The sequence below is a fragment of the Pezoporus flaviventris genome, unplaced genomic scaffold, assembly GCF_033815535.1.
Source record: "Pezoporus flaviventris isolate CSIRO_AGI_PZ_B2104156 unplaced genomic scaffold, CSIRO_AGI_Pfla_v1 ptg000078l, whole genome shotgun sequence".
In the NCBI taxonomy this organism is placed as follows: Eukaryota; Metazoa; Chordata; class Aves; order Psittaciformes; family Psittacidae; genus Pezoporus; species Pezoporus flaviventris.
Genome location: NW_026892626.1, coordinates 17688317 through 17713833, shown reverse-complemented (window position 1 = coordinate 17713833; position 25517 = coordinate 17688317). Strand labels below are relative to the sequence as shown.

At 48.8% G+C, this 25517-nt stretch overlaps 1 long non-coding RNA gene across 1 annotated transcript; it reads left to right on the top strand.

The window, feature by feature from the left end:
- Positions 1 to 7557: 7557 nt before the first annotated feature.
- LOC133279508 (uncharacterized) lies at positions 7558 to 9028 on the top strand. Its single transcript, XR_009746910.1, has 3 exons — positions 7558 to 7829; positions 8273 to 8512; positions 8617 to 9028. It is a non-coding gene; the product is annotated as an uncharacterized LOC133279508 (long non-coding RNA).
- The last annotated feature ends 16489 nt before the right edge of the window (positions 9029 to 25517 follow it).

Genomic DNA, 25517 nt, shown 5'->3' with positions numbered 1-25517 from the left:
TGTTACCAGCATCACTTTGCTTTTACGGATGCTGGTGAATCCTAACAGAGCTGAAGGCTGGGAAAGCTGAGGCTGCAGACCCAATCTGTCTGGCTCCTGGTTCACACAGAGATGCTCAGGGAAAAGAAGAGGACAAAGCAAACCCCTAGCAAGGCTGGTGCAGACATTCATTCAGATTTAAAACAGTTTTAATTCCATTTCTCACATCACGTGCCAAGTGAATCAAGCCAAGCTGAATCAATGGCATTTGAGTTCTGAATGAAGAGGTCTGCTCAGAGTTTGAGGGTGGCTGAACTGATCTGCTCTAAATTCACACCTTTAATTAACTGGAATTAGTTTTCCCAAGTGTCACTGCATGCAGACAGAGCCTTGGTTGATTTAGAAAGAGAATTCCAGACCCAACTTCTTTCCATTCACTTGCGTTCATCACGCCACCAGCATAGCGAATGCAATAAAGCTGATTTATTTAATAAGTGTGCTATAACAAATTAAATTAAACCAGTTTAATACAAACAGATGATGCACCTCATTTAAATGTTGGCTTCTTAATTAAAACCCAGCAATTGTGTTTTGCCCTTTTATTGGCTTCCTAGTGAAGCACGGTTGTAAAGTTGCTAAACACACACACACACACACGCACACACTCAATTACTGGTCTCAGGTTATACAGCTCTCTTCCTTCGCCTCCATATGGGCTTTACAATGAGGCAGGTTTGTTCCCAGCGCAATCAGCACGCCCCGCACCACGTCTGCACGGCAACCTGCTGCCTTCTACCAGGGGAGCCGGGCTGCTGCGGTGCTGGGCTGGATTTACAGTGGCTGCTGAGCAGGGGCATGGCAGGGGTCAGAGGATTTATTGCTGCTGCACAGCCCCGGGGCGCTGGGTTGTGGCGTTCCTCAGTAGCAGCAGCGCTGGTTGCTGCTCCCAAGGGAGAGAATTCAGCATTTATCAGGGCATCAGCAACAGGAGTGGTGCAGACACACAAGCTGCTGGGGTTTGACAGCAGCCTGTGTGCCCTGGGAAGGTTATGGGGGAGCCACAAGGTTCATTTAGGGTGGCGTTGGGATTTTTGTGTGGAGTCGTGATTTCCCTGTGGTGCTTTGGACGGTGCAGAGTCCGGGAGCAATGGCTTTGTGTTGAGCTTACATATCTGGGAGGGAACTCAGGGGCAGCTTTGCACGGGGGGTACAACACCAGACTGGGCTTTAGTCTGCACAGAACCTGATGTGAGAACCCTTGAACAGTTCTTAATCTCCTTGGCAAGGAAGGGCAGCCCAGCACTGCTGTATATATGTGCTTCACAGCCATATGTCTTCCCCACGCAATAGCAGGTGCGGTTCCATTCCCAGCAAACTCACCGTTCCTGCTCTTCCTTCCTGAATCAGGCTTCAGCCATGGGAAAGCAAGCGAAAGGAGGAGGTTGTTAGAAGAAAACTCCACATGAGGAGCAGTGCTATTCCTTCATGCTGCTGGCACACTGTTGACACGGCCTCTGATTTACAGCCGTGGAAGCTGCAGCAAGTCCCGTGCAATCCACGATAGCATCCTGCTGGAGAGAGAAGAAAGGCCGAGCTCCCGGGATGCTGGGCAGTGGAAGATGACAGCGCTGGTCACAGGCAGAGCCCTGTTTGCCTGTGACCTGTTTGTTTTGACAACAACCGCCCAGCTCTAATTGCCAACCTCATTTTTTCATTATTCTTAAGACATAACGCTCTGTTCTCACTGCTGTTTGCACTGGCAGCGCTCCACGTAACGCAAGGTTCAGGAGAGGAATACAATTTCTTGCCCTTCCGTATCTCATTTGTTTGGGCATCATTTCTGACTAATCCCCAGTTAATTACTTGAAGATGATGGCTTTCACGAATGAAAGAGCACCTTTGTGCTTGCTGTATATTAGCACTTTCATATCATCGTTTAGGAACACGGTTCTGTTAGCAGATGAAATACAACAAACAGTTTTGGCCTCTGCTTCCCTTGGGAGATGCTTTACCACCAAGCAAGCTATTGGCTTCTATAGCATGGGTGGGTCAAGCGGGGTCTTTCTCTTCATTGTGGGTTTTAGTGTGGGTTTCGTTGGTTATTTTATTCACAAATAGTTTCCAAAAACCTTGGTGGGGATTAAAAGGACTTACGAAACCTTGACGTTCTTCATTAGGAAGGAACATGCCTTTTTGGCCAGTCCGACACAAACCACGTCAGCTCTGCCACATGAACTTCTGCTGTTGAAGCTGAAGGGGTAATGCTATTAAGAAACAGCAACAGTGTGTTGTTATTGTCCGTAAGAGCCAGGTGCTTATGAAAGGCACAAAGTCTCCAGTGCTGTTCCGCATGTTTCTGTCTCATGGCTTTGTGGTAAGCAAATCCTAAACCAGCTTCCTGACCACCAGCTACTGGTGTGCTAATCCCTGAAGAATTCAAAGAGGAACAAGGTGCTGAGGCTAAAAGGAGTACACTGCAGCGTATAGAATGGAAACGAAGCGATGGAAGTGAAGTGAGGTTTTGAAAAGCATTCATGCTCAATTTGCTTACCTGAATTAGCATGGTCTTACAGGGGAATGCTGATTTCCAGCCTGCAAACATGTTTTGCTCGATACCTGGGACACTGCACTTAGTAATCCTCGAGATTAGTATCTGTCTCTGTTATAGTTAATGCAGACATGCATGTGTTGAACAAGAAAGGAATTGCTTGGCATGGCAATCTCTCTCCTTCAATACCTTGCTCTTAATTCTGATTCTTTCTTTTGTGTGGATGATACCTCTAGAGAGAGAGAAGAAAAAGAAGGCTGTGAGAATGTACATAGGTTAAAGCAATTAGAAATAAAAAATAGGAATAAATATAATCATAGATACAGGAGAGCTCCTAAGTGCCTACAAATAATTATTCCAGAGTTTAGTGGCAATTCTGCTTTACATCTTTGGGATACTTTACGAATCCCAGTCAATTCAAACCCACAGCATCCCTGTAAAGAACAAACCCGGTTTCTAGGTGGGGTAAGTCATAAACCAGGAGGCCTGACTAAAAGAAACGTGAGACGCGTGTGACCAGACAACCATCCTTCCTCCCCTTGGGAGCCCCGTTGGCAAAGGTTGGACAGAAGGAGTAATTAATACTGGCAATGAAAGGCAAATGAACTATTTCTGAGGAGGTGAAGGAAAAGGGAGAAGGTGACCTGGAGGTGCTGACTTCTTTCTGTGCCCCAGGATTCCTCCATGGGTCTCACCATCTAATGAGGAGTAAATAGGCATGTGGAGAGTTACTGAGGACAGAGCCATGAGGATGAAATGCTAATTGCAAAACCGAGCAAAGCGTTATGATTTTCCTATCCAGCCGCCTTTCTCAGGATGAGAGCAGCCATGAGCTGCTGGTAATGACGAGGTGAGATTTCTCTATTATTCCTTCAGAGCACAGGGCTGGGAGAGCACATGGAGTAATTAATTTTGACTTACAGAAGCTGCATTAAATTGGATAGAAATGGGTGAAAATAGGATTAGGAATGGAGTTTAGCCAAGAGCAAACAGAATTAAAAGTCTCTAAGAGCAGGTCAACACAGCTGATGCCATTGATGCAATGAAAGGAGACAGCTTGGGACATTTCTGAGGGGTAGCGTCACGTCAGAATTGTAACCTGCCCAGTACTCAACTAGGTAGGGGGAATTAAACCAAGAAAAAGTGATTTTTGCTGCTGTTGTTGTTGGGTTTCTGGCTGTTCTGTCTGGTCTGGGCCTTCTGGCTTCTAAAGCTTAATTTCAAAACAATTATGGAGAACAAGCAAGAGTCTCCATAAACCCCAATAAATATGCGCAGTGCTTTCAACACATGCACTGAAGTCTAATTAGTATGGGATTATGCTTGTCACAAATCATCAGAAATGGAAGAATCCTGAACATGAAAACCAACTCCTCTCCCTGAAAAGCCTTCTCACAAACCCCAGAGGCAAACCAGGCTCAGGACAGTTGCTTCCATCAGCCTGAGGCCATGTCTTCAATGTGTACATGACTCTGCTGTGTACACGACAGCTTCCATCCATTGTCTGAGGCCAGAAATACATGGACTGGAGGGCCTGGCTTAATCCAGCTTTGTTGTAAGAGGACAAGGACACTCTGCTCTGGCTGGGTTCGAGCTGGAAGTTTGTTTGACTTCTCTGACAGTTGGGAAAAGTCTTGAGTGTGTTTCCCACTGCTCTGCTTTATTCCAGTATAAATCCTGCAGACTACACTGGACCAGGTCCTGCTCTCCCTTACACTGTGTAATGCCATTGAGTTAGTCCTTGTTTAACCCAAAGTTGCTGATACCTAAATTTCATAGAATCCCAGCCTGGTTTGGGTTGGAAGGGACCTCAAAGCTCCTCCAGCTGCAACCCCTGCCACGGGCAGGGACCCCTTCCACCGGAGCAGCTTGCTCCAAGCCCCTGTGTCCAACCTGGCCTTGAACACTGCCAGGGATGGGGCAGCCACAGCTTCTCTGGGCACCCTGTGCCAGCGCCTCAGCACCCTCACAGGGAAGAGCTGCTGCCTAAGAGCTCATCTCAGTCTCCTGTCTGGCAGGTTAAAGCCATTCCCCTTGGCCTGTCCATACAGGCCCTTGTAAAGGAATATCTCTAAAAGATGAATGCCCAGCCTTTGTACAAGGCTTTCCAGCTTCACCCATGAAGTGCTTTGGCGAGCATTAGCTAGTGAACACAAACCTTTATATTTCCCTTTCCCCACGGCTTTATTAAACAGCCCATCGAGGGATGGTCACAGCCAGAGGGTTTGTCAGTGTGTACAGTGGCCACTGAAAGTCCCTTTTCATGTGGGAATCCAATTTCTGCAGCTACCAGGAGCTGCACATAAACATGGATTTCAGTTGTTTTCTCTGGGGTTTCCATGGTTGCTGGCACCGGTTTGTGTCCTTGTTCTAACGCAGATGCTCCACAAATGTGTTTTCTTTGGTCTGAGGTAGCAGAGAACATTGCCAGCAAGCCTCAGGAGCTGGCCAGTGCCCCACAGCCCTGGGAAGGGGCATCACCAGCCATGGGGGCTGCCCTGTCCTCCAGTGGCAACAGCTAACGGGATATTGATGCTCAGACATATACAAGAGCACGAGTGCAAAGTCAAGGCAATCAGTCCTGGCAAAACAAATGCACTTTAACCCCCTCTATGAAAGCCAGCTCCTTAAACACAGGACACGCAGAGCTCAGTGGGTTCCCAACCTCCCATTTCGGTGCCTTTTAATTGCCAGGATCTTTCCTTTCTCTCGTTACTGGATAATTCTGCAGGTGTTACATCACATCCCCGCTGGGAAGATCAAAGCCGAAGCGCTGGCAAGCTCAGCCCAACACAGATTCATTTCTGCCCTGACCCACCCAAGCAGCCATGCGTGCGGTGCGATGGAGACACAGTCTATGGGGCAGAGGGGCTCTGCAGGGACCCACGCGGACCCCCAAAACACCCAGGAGGTCCTTGGGGGTTGCTGTGGTGGGAGAGGGCGCACGGCTGAGGAGCGCTGGGGTCTGGTTCAGCTCTTCTTTGCTGGGTGTTTCGCACTGGTTCCTGTCAGGCAGGAGCAATGCCAGGTCTGGAGGCAGAGCACTGAGCTCTGTCTGCATTTGCTGCTCCAAGTGAGGGGCAGGATTGTGCCAAAACTGCGCAAAGAGTGGATGGAGGGGGGGGGAAACCCAGGGGCAGAGCCCTCCTCTGCCACTGAAGTCACTCAACCTGGTGATCTCCACACTCCACATATACAGCAGGAATGTCATGTACAACATGGATGTCACACACAGCAGGAATGTCCCATTCAGTGGGATGTTGTACACAACATGCATGTCACAGAGTGGGGTACCGTACACAGCCAGGATGTCATATCGGTTCCTGCACGCCATGGGATACGCTGCTGAGGCTGGATGCCTGGGAACGTGTTAATGGGCCAAATGATCCCCTATGCCCAAAGTAATTTCCAGCCCTAGAGTTCAAACCTCGCCTCCAGCCTTGCCTTTTGGAGGTGGCTGTTTCCAGACCTCACTGAGTTTGCTCTGTACCCTTGTGCTGAGGGGTTGGTGGGAGCATTGGCCTCTGGAACCACTCATTCCAGGCAGTTGGGGGTACAGTGACATGGGCTCATCCTTGGTTCCCAGCATCTTGGAGGCAAAGCAGGTCCCACCCCAGTATGACACAGTGGAACGAGCAAGGACTCGGTCACCGCTTTCTTTGTCAGCAATGCAAGGGGAGGAGGTTAATATGATTCTTTATCTTGACAGTGCCTCATTACTGTAAGTCAATTCAGATCTCTGCCAGGCCACTTTCCCTTCCTCTGTGCAGCGTTTTGCCTCCTCCCCCTTCCTCCTCAGAAGGTAACACTATCTCCTGCTTGGGCATGCATTCCTTTCTAATAAGGTATTATGCCTCTATTTATATGCATCTTAGGTGCAGTCTGAGGCAGCTGCTGCTCTCCAGGGCCCTGGGTGAGGAGCAGAAAATTGGATTCAGCCTGGAATGTGCGGGTGCAGTTGGACATCTGCACCCAGCCAGGGGCAGCCCTTCCCCTGTGAGGCTTTAACAGTGAGATGATGCTCCCTTTGCTCCGGGCTGGATGGGCAGGGTGGTCTCCTTGGGGTCCTACCAGCCTCAGGTGATCCGGATCTGTAGACCCAGGACTTTGGGAGTTCTGCTTGAGAAGGTGTTTGCAGAGACCTGGTGTGATGGACACGTGGACCAAAGGGTGACCGTGTAAGCACAGCAGGGTTGAGGCTCCCAGATTACTGCCCTGTGCAACGGATTCGGGCTGCTCCCAACTGGCTGTGCGTGGTTTGCATGGCAGATGTCTGGGCATCCCGCCTCTGCCTGCTTCCTGATATCACTCCCTAGCTCTGCCATCCAATCCCACCGTGACGAACACGACACAAGGACCCAGCTGGACTCAACTGAAATCGTGTGGTTCAGCATCCCTTTCTGGATTAAGCTATTAGGGACCAGACTGCTCAACTGCGCCAACTTTCCATAATGATTTTCAAAGCAATGAACCCTTTTCCTTGGAGCAGGGAAGGGGAGCTTGGTCCATCTTTAGGAGCAAGCAGCGCTCACAGGATGATACTGTGGCTCTGCATGGATGAGATACGTGACTGCTTTGCTGTTTGGCTTCTCCCCAAGCTAAAATCCCAACCTTTGGAAAGTCAGTGTGGCTTTTGCTGCTGTCCTTCATGAATGCCACCCTTCTACACAGCCCTTCTACAAAGGCTGTGCTTCACCTGAAACGTGACTTTTCCCTTTGAGCCAGCACATGATGAAACCTGTGGACATGGCCTTTCCCCTCCCGCACTGGAACGTGGTGCAGGGCTTCTGTGGGGGATCCAGTGGGAATTGCGAGCCCCACACCTGCACCCCAGCAGGTCAAGGCACGGGAGAGGCAGTGCCAGGGCTCATCAAGGAGCTAATTAATGGCCATGCTGCTGGTGTGGGAGCCCAGGGCTTCTCCTCCCTGGTGGCAAGAGGGCAGGGGGAGCAGGGCTCTGACATCAGCCCTTCCTCCCTGATTAGCTCTGTTCAGCTGCACTAATGAGCCTGAACTCTGAACCCCCCTGGGAGAGGGGGGGACCTGCCTCTCTCGGGCCTGATACTGGGGGGATCTGCCTGGGAATGGAGGCTGGGAAGCCTGCGTTTTCCTGCCTCGCTGTCTTTATGTGCGGTCGGGATCGTAACACAGCCCAGCTGGAGGAGCAGGGGGTCAGATTAACTGGTCACTGGCATACAGGCTCCAGCCTCCGCCAGGAACCAGCAGATAAGCCCCTATTAACCCTTTTGGCATCCAGGGCTCCCCCCGGCATGGCTTTGAGATGTTCCAGAGGAAGGAGGCAGTAAATTGAAGCTTGGAGATGACCTGGTGAGGGGATGTGCGACCCAACGGGGTGTGTGGATCTGTGCATCCTCTGACACAGCACTGCGATGCTGCTGCAGCTCCTCAGTGACACAGCTCCCACCCCAAGCTAATTCATAGGGGTGGCAATAACGGGTAGAGAGGGAATTGCGTGTTGAATTAAAGGTCTGTGGTGTTCAGGGCTGGTTTGCCACCCTGATACTGACAGAGGTGCTCTGGCTCTTTCTGAAATGGCAAAGAAAATACCTCCGTGTTCACTGTGGTCCTTCCAAATCCCCATTTCCAGCACATTTTTCCTCAATACTGACTTTCAGGAGCACGTCTATTTTCAAAGGGATTAGTTTACAAACAGCTCAAAGCGCTGGTTTAGTGTGATAAATAAGGTGCAGCTTAGCAATGACCCCAATCTTCTCATCTTCCCAGGAATGGAGACTGTCTTCAGTGCCCATCAGCCGATTCAAACATTCCTGGTGCCAGAGGAACAAGGATCGGTGCCTGCCTTTTGTCCTTGTCCTCTCTGCAAGCTGCAGACACCAGTAGGAGCAAGCAGGGAATTACTTAGGTGTGCTGTGGATTCTCTGCCACTTGAAGACTTTAACCCCAGGAGTTTTTCCCAAGGATCTGCTATGGCTCACACAGGGCTCCTAAGCTCGGTGTGGAAAGGTATGTCCTGTATTACGTGTGAAGTCAGACTTGATGATCATAATGGCTCTGTCTGGCTGGAAGAGAATAACGTCCCATGTGGGTTTCCCTTCTCTTTCATGTAGGAATATTCTCAAGGAAGGCTCGCAGTGGAGGTGAAATGGCAGCTCAACACTGAAGCAACAAGCTGAGGCTGCAGGGAATGGCTCAGGGGGAAAATCAAAGGGAAGATGTCTTTGTTACCAACCCAGCTGCAACTTCCTGCTCTGGCTAGAAAATACCCTAGGAGGTGACTGTTAGTGGATCGCATGCCTTTGCCTTGCCTCGCTTCCCCATAATAAGTGAATAATGAACTTGTAGGACAAGGGAAAGGTGGAATTCCCAGAAATTATCATCCTGAGGTGAGCACAAAGAGAGGCTCTGTCTTCACCCATCGGATCCCTATAAACAGATAGAGATTGTCACTGAAGGAGAGGGCTTTCCTCCACTAAGCACAAGCTAGAAACAAGTACTTTTGATGTAGTGGCACTCCTGTCAACTTAGAGTCATGCCTTTGAATGCAGGGGGTGGATCTAGCATTCCAGCCAGGGTCAATGGCAGGTTTCCATCAGGGTTGTATCCTCCATAGTTCTCTTTTTGTCCCCCCAGCCTTTAGTCCTGATGATGTTCCAAGGCTCTTTTTCCCCTTAGGGTTTTTGACCTATGTGGTGTGGATCTTGCAGCTCTTGCAGTGGTGATTTTGCATTGTGGCTTTTGGGATGAGGAGAGCTGGTCACCCTGCTCTGGCTTATTCATTTACATCAACTGGGGTGTTTTCCTAACTGAGGAGTCAAATGAGCTCTGCTGTCATGTTGTGCATCTCATATCAGAAATGTAATTTTTTATGGTGAAAAATGGGATAATAGGACCCGGCATTTTGGATGGGCTGGTGTGAACACAACTGGTGTTTTGGCAAGCAGCTCAGTGGGTACGACTGATGTGTTCTACAACACTGGGAGAGCAACGGCGACATTTTAGTACAAGCCACCATTTTCCAGCAAAGCACTGGCATTCTGGAAGGGAAATGCCTTCTCTTTCAGAAGCTGAATTGTTCAGGTGCAGTGACAGAAGTGCAAGCAAAAAGCAGGTTACTTACATCGGGCTTCGTTGGTGGAGGTACAAGACTATTTGCTATTAGGCCTTTCAAAACCACTGTCTATGTCGGGGTGGGTGTGAAATGAGGAACCTGAGGGACGAAGCCAGCGGTGGCTCACCTGGATAAGGAAGCTGGATTCCATTGGCTTGTGGAACTTGCCTGAGGTATGATGCTACTCAGTCTTCTGATTAATGATGAGGATACCCTGAGTGTATGATTGTTAAATTGGCACTTGATCCTGGTGCTGGAGGGTCTGTCTTGTACTGGGTGCCAGGTTGGAACTTCGAACAGGACTGAGTGAATGACCCACAAACTAGAATGTGCTGAGGAGCGAGCATGAGGTATTGCAGGAAAAACCCATGGGCAATTGGAAAGGATGCAAAACCAACCAGACAGGCAGGGGTTCTGCAGAAAACAGATTATTACAGGCCACAAGCTGAGCATCAATCAACAGCTTGATGGAGAAAGCAAAGGGATGACGTGTGTTTGGCCTCCAGAAGAGAGAACTGGAGAAGCAGATGAGAGCACTCTTCAAAACCCTTCTGTAGGGGAGGGCATGGTCGGTTCTTCACATGGGTGGTGGAGAAGAGAGTGCTTAAATGTCAGTAAAGAGGTTCAGACTGGATTTTGCTGAAAGCTGCTATGGGAGAAGGATAGTAAAGCAATGTCACAGATCTCCCACCAGGGTTTGTCTGCTTTAAGAGCAGAAAGAACAGAGGAGAAGCTGACCCTACCCGCACAGAGAGCAGCATGAGCACTCTCCATCAGCCTGGTAGGAGCTTTGTTTTCATGGGGCTGATGAGTTGCACTCAAAGGGCTCAGCGGAAACCTCGGCTCCATTCCTCTGGGATAGAAACAGTTTATTCTTGCAACCAGGTATTTGTTAATCACCTTCCGCACGGCTGTGCCGCCTTTTGCTGTGCTGTGATTATGTTACCCGGTGAAAAAGGAGCTGCGGTAACAAGCCAGAGCACAGGGAGCAGAGGAAGGCTAATGTTTCAGTGTGCTTGTGTGCTATGCTCAATCCTCTTCTCCTAAATCCTCTTAACCTCTGTGGGTTTCTTTTCAATCACCTGTGTTTGAATCGAACTTTACTAACAAGGCCAAAACCCGAGCAACAGAAAGCATCTTCTTCTACCTGCAAGCTAACTAACCCACTAAAACTTTTATGAATAGACTAAAGGCTGATCATTTGAGCTAAAAGTTGCTGCTCTCGTTCTTGCCCCGTGTATTGTCTAGTTGTGCATTGTAATTTTAGGCTTTGCTCGAGGTACTCATCTTTTAAGATGACTGTGACCAAGTAATCAAGGCTGTCATCACAGCAGAACCTGGCACTAGAGTCTAAAATCTCCCCAGTGGTCTTTTTCATTTCCTGGCTCAGCATCAGGGGAACAGATTATGTGATCTGATAGGTAAAATTATCCCATCAGAGGTGAATGTCCTAATAAAAGGCTTTTGCAGGCCTGGGTCTGTGATATCCCTGAGAAGGGTACATTCATTTGGAGCCCTTTATTGAAGGGAATGCTCAGTCCCTACGGAAACCCAGCGGGACAAAAGGCGATTCTAGCTGCTAGAACACACACACAGGTCAAGGATACAAAACTGCTGCATTTCCTTGATCGAAGGAGAGAGGGGGAAAAGGAACAACAGGAAAACACCCCAGCGTTGGATGTTTGGCTCAAAACTGAGAGTTGCGTTTTCCCACCTGGTTAAACTTTGGGGTGACAAGCACTACTTGGCCTGTCTGTACAGACTTAATCTAGAAGGCTTAATAGGTGTTTGGGGGGAAACTTGATTGGGTTCAATGAATATGCAGAATGAAACATGGAAATCTTTCTGGGTGACCTTCTCCAAGACCTCTTCCCATTTCCCTCACTGTTTGGTCAGCTGCTTTCTCTTGAAAGTGTGTTGAAAGGAGCTCTGGAAAAAGTGGGCAAAAAAAGCTTTCTGAGATGTGCTTTCAGCGATGCCAAATAGTCAGCGAGGATGAGGAAGGTGGCCTCCTGGGGACTGCCCTTTCTCTGAAAGGTCCTGCCCAAAAGCTGGTGGGACACGATGCACAGAGCATCTCCTGGCTGCTGGCTGAGCTCTCTGCTTGGGAGTTTCAGCAATTGAAGGAAGAAATGAGGATGTGTCCCTCTATCACCCTGGGGGATTTTGGGGCAGGAGGAGAGCAAAGGGGAGAAGCAGCTCGGTGTTTGTACTGTTAGGAGTGGCTTAAAGGGATGCGGATGCTGGTCCGAGGGAGGTGAAGGCAAACAGGGAGATGTGGTGTATCACCTGGGTGGTGACGTGGTGAGTGAGCTGGGCCCTTTGTAACCCTGCCTCAGTGGTGTTTCCACACCAAGCCATACAGTTCACTTCATCACCCCAAATCCCCCCACTTCCCACCACAGAGCACCCTCTACAATGGTTGGGAATTGTTTCTGCTTCTTGGTAAGGGTAGGGGAGATAGAGGCAAGCACGTTGCACATCTGAAAAGTGTGTTTTCAATTAAAAGAAGAAAAAGAGCTCCAAAACACACAGTGGGTTAAATGTTACAGTAAAAAGCATTCAAGCTGCTCTTCCAGTGCAAAGTAACCAACAGTTTATGTGTGTGATTGCAGGCAGGTGGTTCCTGTTCCTATTAAAAATGAGTAATTCAAGCTCTCAGAGGATTTCTTCAGAGACAATCTGGACAGACCTGGAAGTCCGATGTGCCTTTTAAACCGTAAGTGTTTCCCTTCTGCATCCCAGAATCCTCCTTCCCAAGCACTTTTAAGGAGCTCTTGGCCAGCGGGTCAGGATCATCTCCCTGTGTTCAGGGAGGGGAAAACCTTTTACCGTAAATTGAGATATTTCCCTGCAGCCTTCAGGGAAGTCCAAACCGAAGCTCCTCACTGATGGTGGGTGGGAAACAGTCAGTCTTGCCCACCCATTTCCCACTCCCTTTGTCCTCGGGGCTCTGCTCTGATGGGATGACACCACCACCCCATCCCAGCCTCCCTGGGGTCATGCTTCCAGCTCACTTGTAGCTGTGCTGGGTTGGGTTCTGCTCAGGCCTGGATGAAATAACCCGGTGTGCCCCAGCATGGGCTGTTCATTGCTCATGGTGCTGCCTTATGTTGGAGCAGGGACTCTTGACGCTGTTAGCGTGCTGCTGGTACCTAAGGAGGTTATACCACAGATATGTAACAAACCACTGCTGCGCTTCAGTTTCCAGTGAGAGCAGCCTCTGCTTGTGTATGGGTACCTTGGTTATCCCCGTGGCTTTTTCACTCCCAGCACCGGCTTCCTGCCTCGCTCACCTTATGCCACAGTCCCGCTTTCAGTCATTGTCCCAGCAATTACGACGTGCATCTCCTGCTGGCTTTGCTTAATCAGCAAATCCCCTTAACAAATGGTTTCCCTTAATGCCGTGATGCAGTCAGCCCCTTTCTGTGCTGTGTGATTACGAATCCACCCAAGGCTTGCAGCAGGTTCTTGCTCAGTGGGATGGGTTTGTTTGGACAAGGGCTGCTCCTCAGGTGCCCTCTGTTGTTGCTCTTTGCTCTAGGAACACCTGATCCCTTTTGAAGGCATCGTGGCTTCAGCTTCCCTGCGCTTTGGGCTATAGCTGTTTGGAGATTCCCATCACCAAAGCTCCATCCAGCCCCAATCCCTATTGCACAAAGGAGAAAGCAACTTTAATAATATTTGAGAAGAAGGCCCGAAGGCTGCACTGCAGTTTAACTTGATCACCCGGGGGAATAAAAGAATACCACATGCAGAGATCTTTTACTTAACATTGCGATGTTTAATCTTGCCCAGTCAGCAGTTTTTGAACATATTCCAGGAAAGCTTTTAAGCCCGATAAAGCCGGGGCTTTTGCATTTTCAAGTGATACTTTAGCTACAAATGACATGCTCTACTTGTCATTTGGCTTTAAAGGAAGGTAATTAAAATCTTCCTAAGAGTACAGTTACACCGGGGAACGAAAGAAACAGAAACTAAAATGAAGAAGAGCGGGACAAGCCCACAAAAATGCAATTTAGCAGATGTGAAATGTAAAGGAAAACTGTTAAAAGATAGAAGTATCAAATGCACAATAGCTGTTTGCCGAAGGAGGACTAATGATATGGGAGGTACTAAGACTTACACTCAAAAGCATGGGCAAGGCTAGGGAATTTCCAGCATATATTTGCAGGTTTTAAGGCCACTGGAAGCCACAAGAAACAGCAACTGCCTATCGCAGTCCTGGCTGCAAAAGGCATCCTCTGTTATGCAAGGTGTGAAGAGAAGGTGAAAGACAAACCCAGCTGTGAGCCCGCACCCAAAGCCAAAGCTGGGTGGGTGCAAGTGAAGCTTCTCAACAAGACTTCAGGGGGCAATCACCCCCTATGATGGTGACATGAAACATATCAGATGGAGTTCAAAGGCATCATCCCTTCTGGGGTTTGGAAGGGGAAGGTGAAGTCATTCCCAAATCAAGTCAGGTATGCTGGTGAATCCATGCAAGGTTATTCCCCTGAAGGAGGAAAAGGTGTACGTCTCCAGAGGGGCTCCTAACATTTATACTGGTCCAGAGAAAAGCACAGCCCTTGCACAAGTGCAGCAGGGGGAGCAGACCCAGACCTCGCCAGCCCCCCAGGCACGCATCTCAGCATGTTTTGCCCCAGAAGGACCACAGCAGGAACCTCTCCTTCCAGAAAGCCTCCTGTTGTCGTGGTGTTGCTAGTTTTGGTCTGTGGAGAGGAAAAGGACTATGAGTGAGGTGCATCATTCCCAGAAAAAACCTTCAGTCCCAAACAGCTGGAACAGTTCAGAGACGTTCCAGTGTAAAAATGGGGAAAAGAAATTTTCTCCTAGGATAACATCAAGCCTGCATCATTCAACAGCCTCTGGCATACCCGGCCGTTGAGAGAGGCCTGCAGATGAGTTCAGCAAAAACAGACACTATCCATCTCTCCGGGAACAAATGTAAAATAAGAATCCCTATTCTTTTCCTTTTGGGTCATGCTCCGATACCAGACCAGCCGGAGCAGCTGGTGGTTTGAAACCTGGAACTTCCCGCGTGGCAGTGGATTCCCCTGGGCCCCGCTTATTTATTACTATCATTTGCCACTATAAAATCAGCAATCTCTCTGCATGTAGCAGTTTCCCTTTGTTAGTGATTATTACTCCCTGATGCCCGTGTCTTTGAGACAAAGTCTCCTTGCTCCAGACAGGCACAAATGCCAGCAGGGAAGAGAAGCAAGTTTCATCCTCAGACTAAAAAGCAGAAGAAAGATGACTGCAACAAGTCCAACCGCACCCCACTTCTTGTCCTTCCTTTCTGCAAGTCAAAATGAGCTCAGTAAGAGAGATAAACTGCCTGCCAAGAGCCCCTGGAATGACTTTGTTGCTTGCCTCAAGCAGTGTGATGTGAACAGTTTGGTGGGCATGGAGGGAGTGGAGGTACCACAAAGGGAAAAGCATCTTGTGCTGTTTGGGATGGAGCAAAGTGGGCAGTGGTGGTGGGGAGATGCTCCAGACCCATGCAGAGGAACCGTCAGCTTAACACATGGAAGCTGTGGCATGGGATGGGGATGGACCTGCCTCCTCAGGGTGGAGACGGCCTCTTGGAGTGGCATCTCACCATCAAAGGCACTTCAAGCTGGTTTTCCCCTAGCTCTGCTGAGTACCCACCTCTGGCTCCAGACAGAGTCGTCTCTGGGGTTGCATCTAACACAAATTCCTCCCTGACCTCAAAATATTTGGAGCACCTGAAAGCTTCCCCATCCCAACAGACGAGTTTTAGCACCTCGAAGCCTTTGCTGGCGAGTCCCAGCAGCAGGTGGAACACGAAGAAAACCCCAACCCAGAAGCCAACATACCGTGCTGCTCCCTCGGAGACTGAAGGAATGGGAGGAAAGTTGCAAGGCAGTAGCAGAGATGAAAGATGCTGCAATGACTTTTTGCTGACATGTACAAATGTGATCCTGACTATTAACTTTAATGACCTGCCATTATGTGAGGGAAAAGGAGGGAGGGATCTCATTTTTTTGTAATTACTTTAATTGCCACCCTGTGGTCTTGTTTCGTGCTGCTGGTTTTGCAGTCAGGTGGGAAAATACCCCAATCGTCCCCTTCTGACCCCCTGGCATCTCACATTTGGGTTCTCTTCTATCCCAGTAGTAGCAGAATCTTATCATCTGGGGTACCTAGAAAATGATTTTGCAGATTTAAGTGCTAAATGGGAGCTCAGGTTTTCACTATGGCTTTGAGATGGTGGAACTGCAGCTACAGACGGGTCTTTGCAACTTAAATATATAATTAAGCCCTTAAACAAACCATGGGTTTGCAAAGCATGAGCCAGTGGAACTGGGAGAGGCTGTAAGTAGAGGGATGGAGCACATTTCCTTGTGTGTGAGGGAGGCTTGATTGTGTAAGGGCTGTTTATTCTGGTTAAGGGCTCTATTAAAGTTAATGAGACTAATTTCCTTCATCAACCAACTTGCAGTGGTCTGAGAAACAGGACCAGGACAGGATTTTCAGTCCCCATTTTGCATGTTCAATAGTATCTATCATCAATTAATTACTCAATAAATATGAATGATTATCCCATGAAGAGAAGATTCTGACACTGAATATATTAGTCTTTAGCAGTTGTGCTTTCTGTCCATGGTTCAAAATGCTCTCCAGAATGGGGAAACATTTCTGTTCTTGGGTTTAGAGACTAAGAAAGTGACGAAGAGGAGGATGAAATCCAAGAGCAAGGCCAACGGAAGGATCCAGAAGAGAGGCAAATGATGCATCCACAGAACTCTGCTGTCTCCAGGCATGTAGCCCTCTTGAGCGCAAAATAAGGCTTGCCATCTGGTCTGGGTGTTTTGGGTTCTGCTCCAACCTCCTCACCGGACTGGCTGCATTTAGAGAAAAACTGGTTTACTTTTCCAGAAGCCCCCTTTTTTTTTGGGTGAAAAAAGTGAATTCCATCCGAGTGAAAGGTGTAATGAATTTATGATCCTTTTTCGCAGTGATTACGTTTGGAAGAAGCAAAGAGATAACTCTGAGAAAGCACTCAAAGATCTTGTTTTGACATTTCTCAAAATGCACCATTTCAATTCCTGTTTCAAGCTTTCCCTTAATTGTGTAAGTGGTTCCAAAATGTTTTCAAGAAATCAATGAGAGGGATGGTTTCAATTTGATGGAAATGAAACATTTTATATGACCCATTCCACTTCTCTTGCAGTTTGTGATTTGCCAAATGTTAAAGAAAAAAAAAAAGACCTGGTTTTGATCCAGCCCCAAGTGGTTTTTTTTCCCATAGTTTTTCAAAATTGCCAATAAGCCCCAAGCCCCCTTTTCCTTACAAAGTCCTGCAGCTCCCTTCAGTGCCTCCCTCCTTCACTTTCCTACATGTAAAATACAGGTAATAATTTCCTGTCTAATGGAAGGTTGAGCTAATGAACTTCAGGCCACTTGGACATCCTCATTTGGAAGCAGCTCATGTGTTAACAAAGACCTTTGGTACACCTGGGCACTTCTGGAAAAGGTAGAAGCAGGAGCAGGGAAGGATCCAGGGGCTGAACATAATGCAGGGACACGTTGTGCTTTTCTGGTGGCTTCCCATCGCCCACAGAGAGCTACCCTGCAGAGCCTTGGCGAGGTTTATTCTGGCAAGAGGCACGGGCTTTCACACCTGTACACAGGGCTCTGCGTTGCTGAGTTTGGGCTCAGCGCCCAGGCAAGGAGCTATTTTGAAGTCTCAGCAAGCTCAGCTTTTGATTTGAGGCTGAGCTTTTACGGCCATGAGTTGGGGGAGGCCGGTATGTGAGCAGAGAGCTCGGCAGGTGTTAATCTTCAGCCTTTGACATGCGCCCTGTGGGGTACCAAGCATAGAGAATTGCAAAGTCAAGATCCATTGTTGCGTCTACCTTTCCTGCCACTGGTGCAGCCTCTGAAGCGTTTTCCTAACGAGTGTATTCATCCTTTGCTGGTTTACTTGAGTTCTTGAAGCAACTAAATTAAATCAAAGGCAAAATGGGTAGTATCTTTGGGGCTCCATAGAAACAGCGCAGCTCCTCTGGGACAAAGATCACATACTTTGGGGGATTATGCTGGAAAGAGTTTAAAAGAAACTCTGTTAGAAGCAGGAGGTACCAGAAATGACAAACTGCTCCCCCCCACCCTGCCAGCTTTCCTACTCCATTCTTCAGATCCAAGCGATTTTACAGTTTCCAATGAGCTTTGGAGGAGAAAACCAGCTTTGGCCTCAGTCAAATCCAAGTGAGCAGCTGTATCAGTCTATTCTGTTTCCATGTGCTCCTGAAAGGGGAGGCTGGATGAATGCATTTGCCTGCAGGGCAAATCTGATGGTGTGTTTCAGGTCTTGGGGCCAGTACATGCAAGGGTACAGAGTTAGTGTGGGTCAATAATTCAAAGCTGTGTCCAGACGGATCCACCCAGCATTGAAGCCTTGGGGGAGTGTTACAAGTCATGCTTTCTGACAGTCCTTCAGACAACCTGAATGAAAACTCATCATAAATACATGTGAATAGCCCAGATATACCAGAACCACACCTAGCACCAAGAAAGCAGCCATGTGTTGGACACCTTTCTAGGTAGGCTTCAATAGAAGAACTTCCCCATGAAGGAGGTTCTTTATCAGTTCTTGTCAGTACTCTTTGCAGGGCAGGCTGAGCTTGGGATGATGATACAGGTAGCTTTGCTTCAGAGATGTGTGCTCTCTCTCTTTAGACAAGCAACATCAGAAGGGCCTCATCAAGGAAGAAATGGTAGAAGAGAGATCTGGAGCTCTTTACACTGAAGTTCCTAAATGTCTCTGTGACCGCCAGTCCCCTGTCTGCTACCTGGCAAACTTAACAAAGCAGGACAAAAAGGACATGGGTTGTTAAAGCTTCATATTCCTGCTCAGGGTTGAAGCATGTTGATAAGGGAATTCTCTGCAATGCTGTTTTGTGGAACATTAGAAAGCTTCCCTACCCAGGGCTCTTGGTCCGGTACCTTTAATCACCATTAGTCTCATAAGGGAAAAGAAGCAGCAAACATTCCTTACCCATTTTATTGTTTTCTACTTAGTCAACAATTAGTAATTTTGGAAGCCTTGGGGTACTGATTGCTATAATTGAGTAACCCCCACAAAAGAAGAGCTCTCTCTTGCTTTTAGTCCGAACTGCTGGCCAACTCCAAGCAAAAGGATAAAAAGAGCTGAAAAAAGTGCTGCGTGTGTAACTTATCCGAATGCCATTGCACGCTTGGGAAGGGCAGCAGGGAAACCAACATTCCTGTCTCCAATGAGCATTCCACAGAAACTCATTGAGGAAAGGAAGAAAAAAATAGAAGCCAACACACAAAACACTTAGAACAGCTTCCAAATGCCGAGATTTGCTCTGTAGAGAGGCAGCATTGGCTTACCTTCTCCCCCAACCATGCCTCCATCTCATTACTTGAAGGTGCTAAGCAGCTTAGCTGTTTCTAAGCCAGATTCCTTTGCAAAGGACTCTGTGTGCTACAGAAATTGGGTTATGTTGAAATGGGATCTCTAGCAGGACGAGAGGGGTGTCTGGCCTCTATGTTCAGGACCATACATAGAGGTAGGCATCAAAGACAAGATGGGTTGGAGTGCAAGGAACTAAAGCTGTCTCCCATGCAAAGGGTGAATGTGGCTTTGACAGCCTGTGCTGGGGTTGAAGGACAAGGATGTGGGCATGGCTGGAGCCTGGTGCTGGAGCAAGGCCTCCTGCATGTCCCACTTCTGCAGGTGGGAAAGCTGGTGGGATGTCAGCTTGACTGCATTTATTAGAAGTGGTGAGACCCCCTGTGAAAGGTTCAGTATCTCAAGCCATTGCTTGAACAGAAAGCCACTGCAGTCAGTTTGCATTAATGAATATCTCCTGTCTCAGGACAAGGAGTAATCCGATGGTTCTTGCATGGATCCTGCTTCCTTTTGCCATGTGAAGTCACAAAGCTAACACATCACTGAAGCACCACAGCAACAGGTCACTACAACTACTTTGTACTGCTGATGTCTCACCAAAGCTTGCATCTTTCAAATCCCTTTTGAAATGGATGGGGCTTGGAGAAACCTGTCCTAGTGGAAGGTGTCCCTGCCTGTGGCAGGGGTTGGAACTGGATGAAGTTTATGGTCCTTTCCAACCCAACCCTTTCTATAGCTTCATGAAATAAACCCACTGGTCAGCAGATGACTCACTACCAGAGGCTTTTTTCCTCAATAAATGTACTTTCCTTTTCTATTTATTTATTGATAACCAACCAGAGCTATTGTTATATCCTTTCTAATGACTTTCCTTCTATTCTCATTCTTGTTTGCTCTGGTATGAAAAACTAATTTAAAGAGAGGACTTCAATGAGATCATATTGCAGTGTCACAAAGGGAGGAAGGCAGGTTGGAAATCAGGTGTCTCGGGCACAGCAGGGTGAAAGCACAGCCCGGCTGGAGCGAGGACACTGAGCTCAATAGAGCCTGTGCCTGGCTCTGCAGAAGCAAACTTAGCTAAAAGGATATTGTTTAACGAGTTTTCGAGTTTACTTAGCTTGGGCAGTGGAACTTGTCTGGCCAGTCTGAATCGTTTTCACTTCCTTGTTCTTGTTTGCAGAGGATGTGGGAAATGCACAGGAAAGATGCAGAAAGGATTCTGCAAGGGAAAGCTAAGCCCCAGTATTATCTTTTTGCTGAAAAAGAGGAGAATAACTCGAAGTTTAGACTCCTTGTTCCTGATAACAGAAAGAAATTGAAAAATATACTGAAAGATCCATCACTTTCGAGAGATTATTATCACCAGTGCAAAACCCCATCCCATTTCACACTCTCCAGAGATGCTGCCTGGTAAAGGGGAACCTGACAAGCTGCAGGTCTCCACACTAAAAGGAGATAAAGCTAATAAACCAGAGGGGAATTTGCCACCACGTTTGGGTTATTATTTCTGACTGTGTATATTGGGAATATCTTCTTTTCTTCTTTTCTGTAGTCTTTGAAGAAGTGCGTAGGAAGCTGTTTCCACATGCCAAGTGATGAGTCCTCCTGCCAGCCTCCCTCCCCATCAGACAACTGTTTGGACACGGTGCCATGCTCCAGTGGAGTTATATGATTTAATCCCTCGATGGGGGTATGTTAAAACTGTCTCCTTCCAAGACAAACACATTTTTTAAGGCTGAATTCTATGCCACATATCCTGGATACCAGGTGTAAGTCTCTATTCAGAGAAAAATCAGCACCCTCGTTGCCCTTGTTTCCAGCCTGTGCATCATATAAAGCATCTGTGTGTTTTTGGAATGAAAATCTCAGTTTAGAAAAGAGCTGTTTCAGCACCACTGAGGTCTTTTGATCACCAGAATTAAGTGTCTCTGATTTGTGCAGGTATTGCTGCTGTATTCCTTGCAAAGGTACTTGAAAATAAGAATAGGTGTAGGAGCGCCTGGAAGAGGGACATCAACAAAACTTCTGGGGATGCAGCTTTAGCTGCAAGATGCTCATAGAATCAACCGGGTTGGAAAAGCCCTTTGAGCTCACCCAATCCAACCGTTCCTCAGCACTGCCAAGGCCGCCACTAACCCATGGCACTGAGGGGGTGTGAGCACTTGCAGGGACGGTGACTGCAGCCCTGCCCTGGGCAGCCTGTTCCAATGCCTGAGCACCCTCTGGGGCAGGAATTGTTCCTCAGCTCCATCTAAACCTGCCCTGGTGCAGCTTGAGGCCGTTTCCTCTTGTCCCATCCCTTGTTTCTTGGGAGCAGAGCCCAGCCCCTCCTGGCTCCATCCTCCTCTCAGGCAGTTGCAGGGAGCGATCAGGTCCCCCCCCCTGAGCCTTCTCTTCTCCAGACTGAACCCCCCAGGTCCCTCAGCCCTTCCCCATCACACCTGTGCTCCAGGCCCTGCACCAGCTCCATTGCCCTTCTCTGGAACGATGTGCAGATACCGGCTGGCCCGTGGAGCAAGATGAGATCCTGGGAGAGAAATGGAAGAGAAAAGACCTCTGTCTTTCTGCGTCCTTTATTTTTGCAGGCTAATAGGATCTTGAACAGGGTCTACGAGAAAAGACTCCTCAGGTATTCACCCATAAGCTCAACATCAGCTGAGGAAACCTCCTCCTCTGTCCATGCCATTCCTGCTCTGCCATTCCTGCTTTCCTGACATAACCAAGGGCTGTTGCTGAATCAATGGGAAATCAAAACCCCACAGCTGGCCGGGCCACCTGCGCCTGCAGCCCCCATCGCCCGTCGCTCCCTCCCTTGGGACAGCATCCAGTTGTGGATCGGGGCAGGGAATGCTGGCACGGGTCCGAGCCGCGGGGTCAGCCGGGGAGGCAAGGGGCTGCCCGGCCCCAACACTGCGCCTGTTGTGGAGCGGGATTACTGCGGGAATTAGTGCCGGTGGATAGAGACCATCTCTCGGGCAACAACTGTGGGTGTCCTTTCCCCCAGCCCTTCCCAGGGAATCTGCCAGCCCGGCCCGTCTCGAATGCAGCCCCTGTGTGTCGGATCAGCACAGCTGTATGCGCGCCACTGCTAATCCCCCTGCACAACACGCCGTGCGCCAGCTGCCCGGCCGAGGGGCCAGGAGGCCAGGATGGTGCCAGGGCCCACCATGGGACAGCCTGGACCCCCCCTCACCCTCTGACCTGCCGAGGAACTCGGCTGTCGGTGGAGGGTTCTGGTCCTCACTTGTATAACGCTGCCGTGCTCTGGTACAGGAGGTGCGTGAGCCTCTGGCTCTTCCTGCTCAGCATCCTCCTCATGTCTCCATTTGGACATCCCTAGCACATTGCATTGCAAAGAAAGGTTGCAATCTCAACCCTCTACTCTCCTTTCAGATTTGTGTTTTCATGGCAGAAGGTAGTGATGCTTCATCATCCTCACCATCAGCCTGGCTGCATCCCTCTGGTCCACATGTATAGCTTCGGGCTCAAGCACATAGGTACCAGTACTGAAATCACCGTCACCCTTCCTAAAGTGCTTTGAGATCTGAGAAAACAGTGCAAGACGTATCCCTCTCCTCCCCATTTGTGGGGTAATTAGTCCCTGTGAGTTAATTTCCCAGCCGTCGGGCCCAGCAGATGGATTGCAGATCCGCATCGCCCACACCGGATGAGGATCCTGTCACAGCGCCGTGCTCTCGGCTCCGGAACACGCAGCATGTTTGTCTCTGATTAGGAGTGCTCTTGCCTTCCAGCTTCCTGTCACCACACTATTGTTTTATAACTTGATACCTAATTTATTTTAACGACAACAAATAATTTGGCAAGTGCTCTCCAGTCTTGTTCTGGCAAAATCCCGCTCTCAGATTGATAAAGCTGTTAAGTTGGGGGGGTTGTTTTATTCTGTTGAGTTGGGGTTGAGGGGTTTTTTTGGTAGAAACCTAAAGACATCAAGGCAATATTTAGACAGGTGACCAGTGACCATTGACACCCTGCCTTCCCTTCAGGGCTGCCACTCAAAGGAGAAGCTGCCATGCCAAAAGTGTGTATTGGTAAAGGGATGGGTAACACACAGAGCCAAACCCGGCAGGGCTGTGGAAGGCAGCTGCATCCCTCTTCCCTTCCCTCACAGCCGGAATGATAATGTCACCTTATTGCTCACCAAAGAGCCTGCCTTTGGTTCCCTGTCCAGGAGAGGCAAATCCCTTCTCCCGGAGCAGGAGCAGCTGCGGTCCCTGTCCGTAAGAGGCTGGTGCAGCCCTTAGAGGGATTTCCAGGGGTCTTCCCAACTCGAGAGAAGTCCCAGGCAGATGCACAAGTTCAGCAGATGGGATCTAGGGGGTTGAATTGAAAGCCAGTGACAAATTCAGCAGCCATTATTGCAAGCATGACCAGAAGTGACTCCCTGAAGCTCAGATGATGCCTCAGCAACAGGCTTGGCCTCAAGCCCCTGAAACCCTCTCCAACAAATCCCTGTGTTATCCTCTTTCTGCATACAGGGTTGAACTCCAGCTTAAGCTTTCCGTCTGTGTGGCGTTACATTTGGAGTCCTCCTGCCTTTATGGGTGTTTCCATGGCAGAGCTGCAAGGAGGAGGCTGTTATCCTGCATGCATGAGGGACGCCCCATCAGACTTGCTCCCACTCACTCCTCCCAGGAGATGAGAGCACCTACAGGGTTGAATTCAGTTCCCTACAAAAGATTGGTACTAATGGATGCTGTAGGCAGCAGTAAGTTCAGGGTCTGCAAGACCAGAGCCTTGGAAAGGGGCAGAAATAGACTTTATAAGAGGTCTTCTTCCTCCGTGAGACATGGCTCTGACCTTATCCTGCCTGACCTCTGGGCCGTATCGGTTCGTTCAGCCTGCAGATAGATTGATGGTTCGCAGAGATTCCCTCTCCTGGAAAAACACACTCCTTCTTTCTTCTGGGATCCCGGGGAACCTCGACTCTTGTTTCGTGTTCCGATAAGTGGAAACAAGGAGCCAAAGTGGAGCAAACCCAGATGCATTAATTAAACAAACACAAACCCCACGATCCCTGCACGTCCCCAGTGTGAAGCTGGCTCTGATTTATCAGGACCCATTTGGCTTGTGAAGAATGAGGCCAAATGCTTTAACATCTACAGCTCTCAGCTCACAGGAGCCCACAACACTTGACCTCTCTGTGCTGGCTCGTGGGCAGGCAACGAGATGCTGCCAGCCCACGAAACAAGCCTTCCTTGTCCTCCCTGGTATGTGAGCCCACGGCCAGTGACCCGAGTGGGGCACACAGATGGCACCCCCCCCCCCAGCAGAAACCAGCTTCTTCACAAAGAATAACCCCTCTGTAGCGTTTCTTTTCTTTAGCTCTAAAAATAAAGCAGCAAAACAAACGGGAAGGGACACATGGAGTGAGGAGCAGGAGCTGGGAGGATGGAGATCTGCCTCTGGGATTCACAGTCTGTTGCTTTAAATTGGAAACTCTATCCCTAGGGGACACTTGAGGTACTAAGGAAAGGGTGAATTGCAGGCCAATTAGAAGAGTCATTATTAAACCAATCTCCTGCTAAGGCCAGAAAGAGCTCACCCTTGTATTGTTAAGTCTTCCAGTATATGATAAATTGCTGCAACAGGGAACAGCCCTCCTCTCCATGCCCACTGGGGAGAGGTCCAGGAACGATGGGTTACACTGCACCAGAGGAGTTTTAAGTTGGAAAAATCACTCTATCTGCAAGGAGAAGCTGCCTTGGGTCGAAGGGGAGTCTTCATCTTGGAACCTCTCTGAGACCAGGTTTGACTGACTCACTGCTGCCAGGTACCTGGGATGACTTCTTGCTTTCCATCATTCAGTGACAATAGCATACAGCTTGTTTTGTGATGCCGGTTGCAGAGCTGCTTCATCCAGCAGATGCGTCTGGCTTTGTTGTTACTACTATTGGATCACCATCAGTGGCCTCTGGGGTGTGATTTCCTTCCCCAGAGTTAACCCTTGTTTAAATCACATCACAGCTGAGCAGACATGCTGTGCTACAGTCCAGAAACTGCTGATGCCCAGCAGCACCTTAGTTTAGAGACTTAAACTGAGCCTTATTTCTAAGACAATAATGCAATGGTCAGGGCTGGTGCCTAAGTCTGGGGTTTGTTGTGCAAGTGCTGTAATGTGCAGTAAAGCATTCAGCTAAGACCAAAATACCACAACAAGCTGGAAAGCCACTTTCTCCCTTGGCGGTGCCCAAGGTAGGGGTGTTTCCTTTCTATGGCTGATAGGGGTAAATCCATGGGATAAATGAGGCTGTGTTTGTTTCTGGCTCAGAATGCTCCTGCCACTTCTGGCTGGAGAAACCTGGAGACTGCTTGGGCACTAAAAAGAGGGACTGCCACTTCCACATCTTGCTGCATGAAATTGGTGGTTGTTTGTACTCAGAATTGGGCTTCCTGCGGTGCTGGGTTTATTTTCCTAACACAGCTGCTCTCAGACCTGTTGTTAAGGGGATAGTTCATATTTAAATACATAC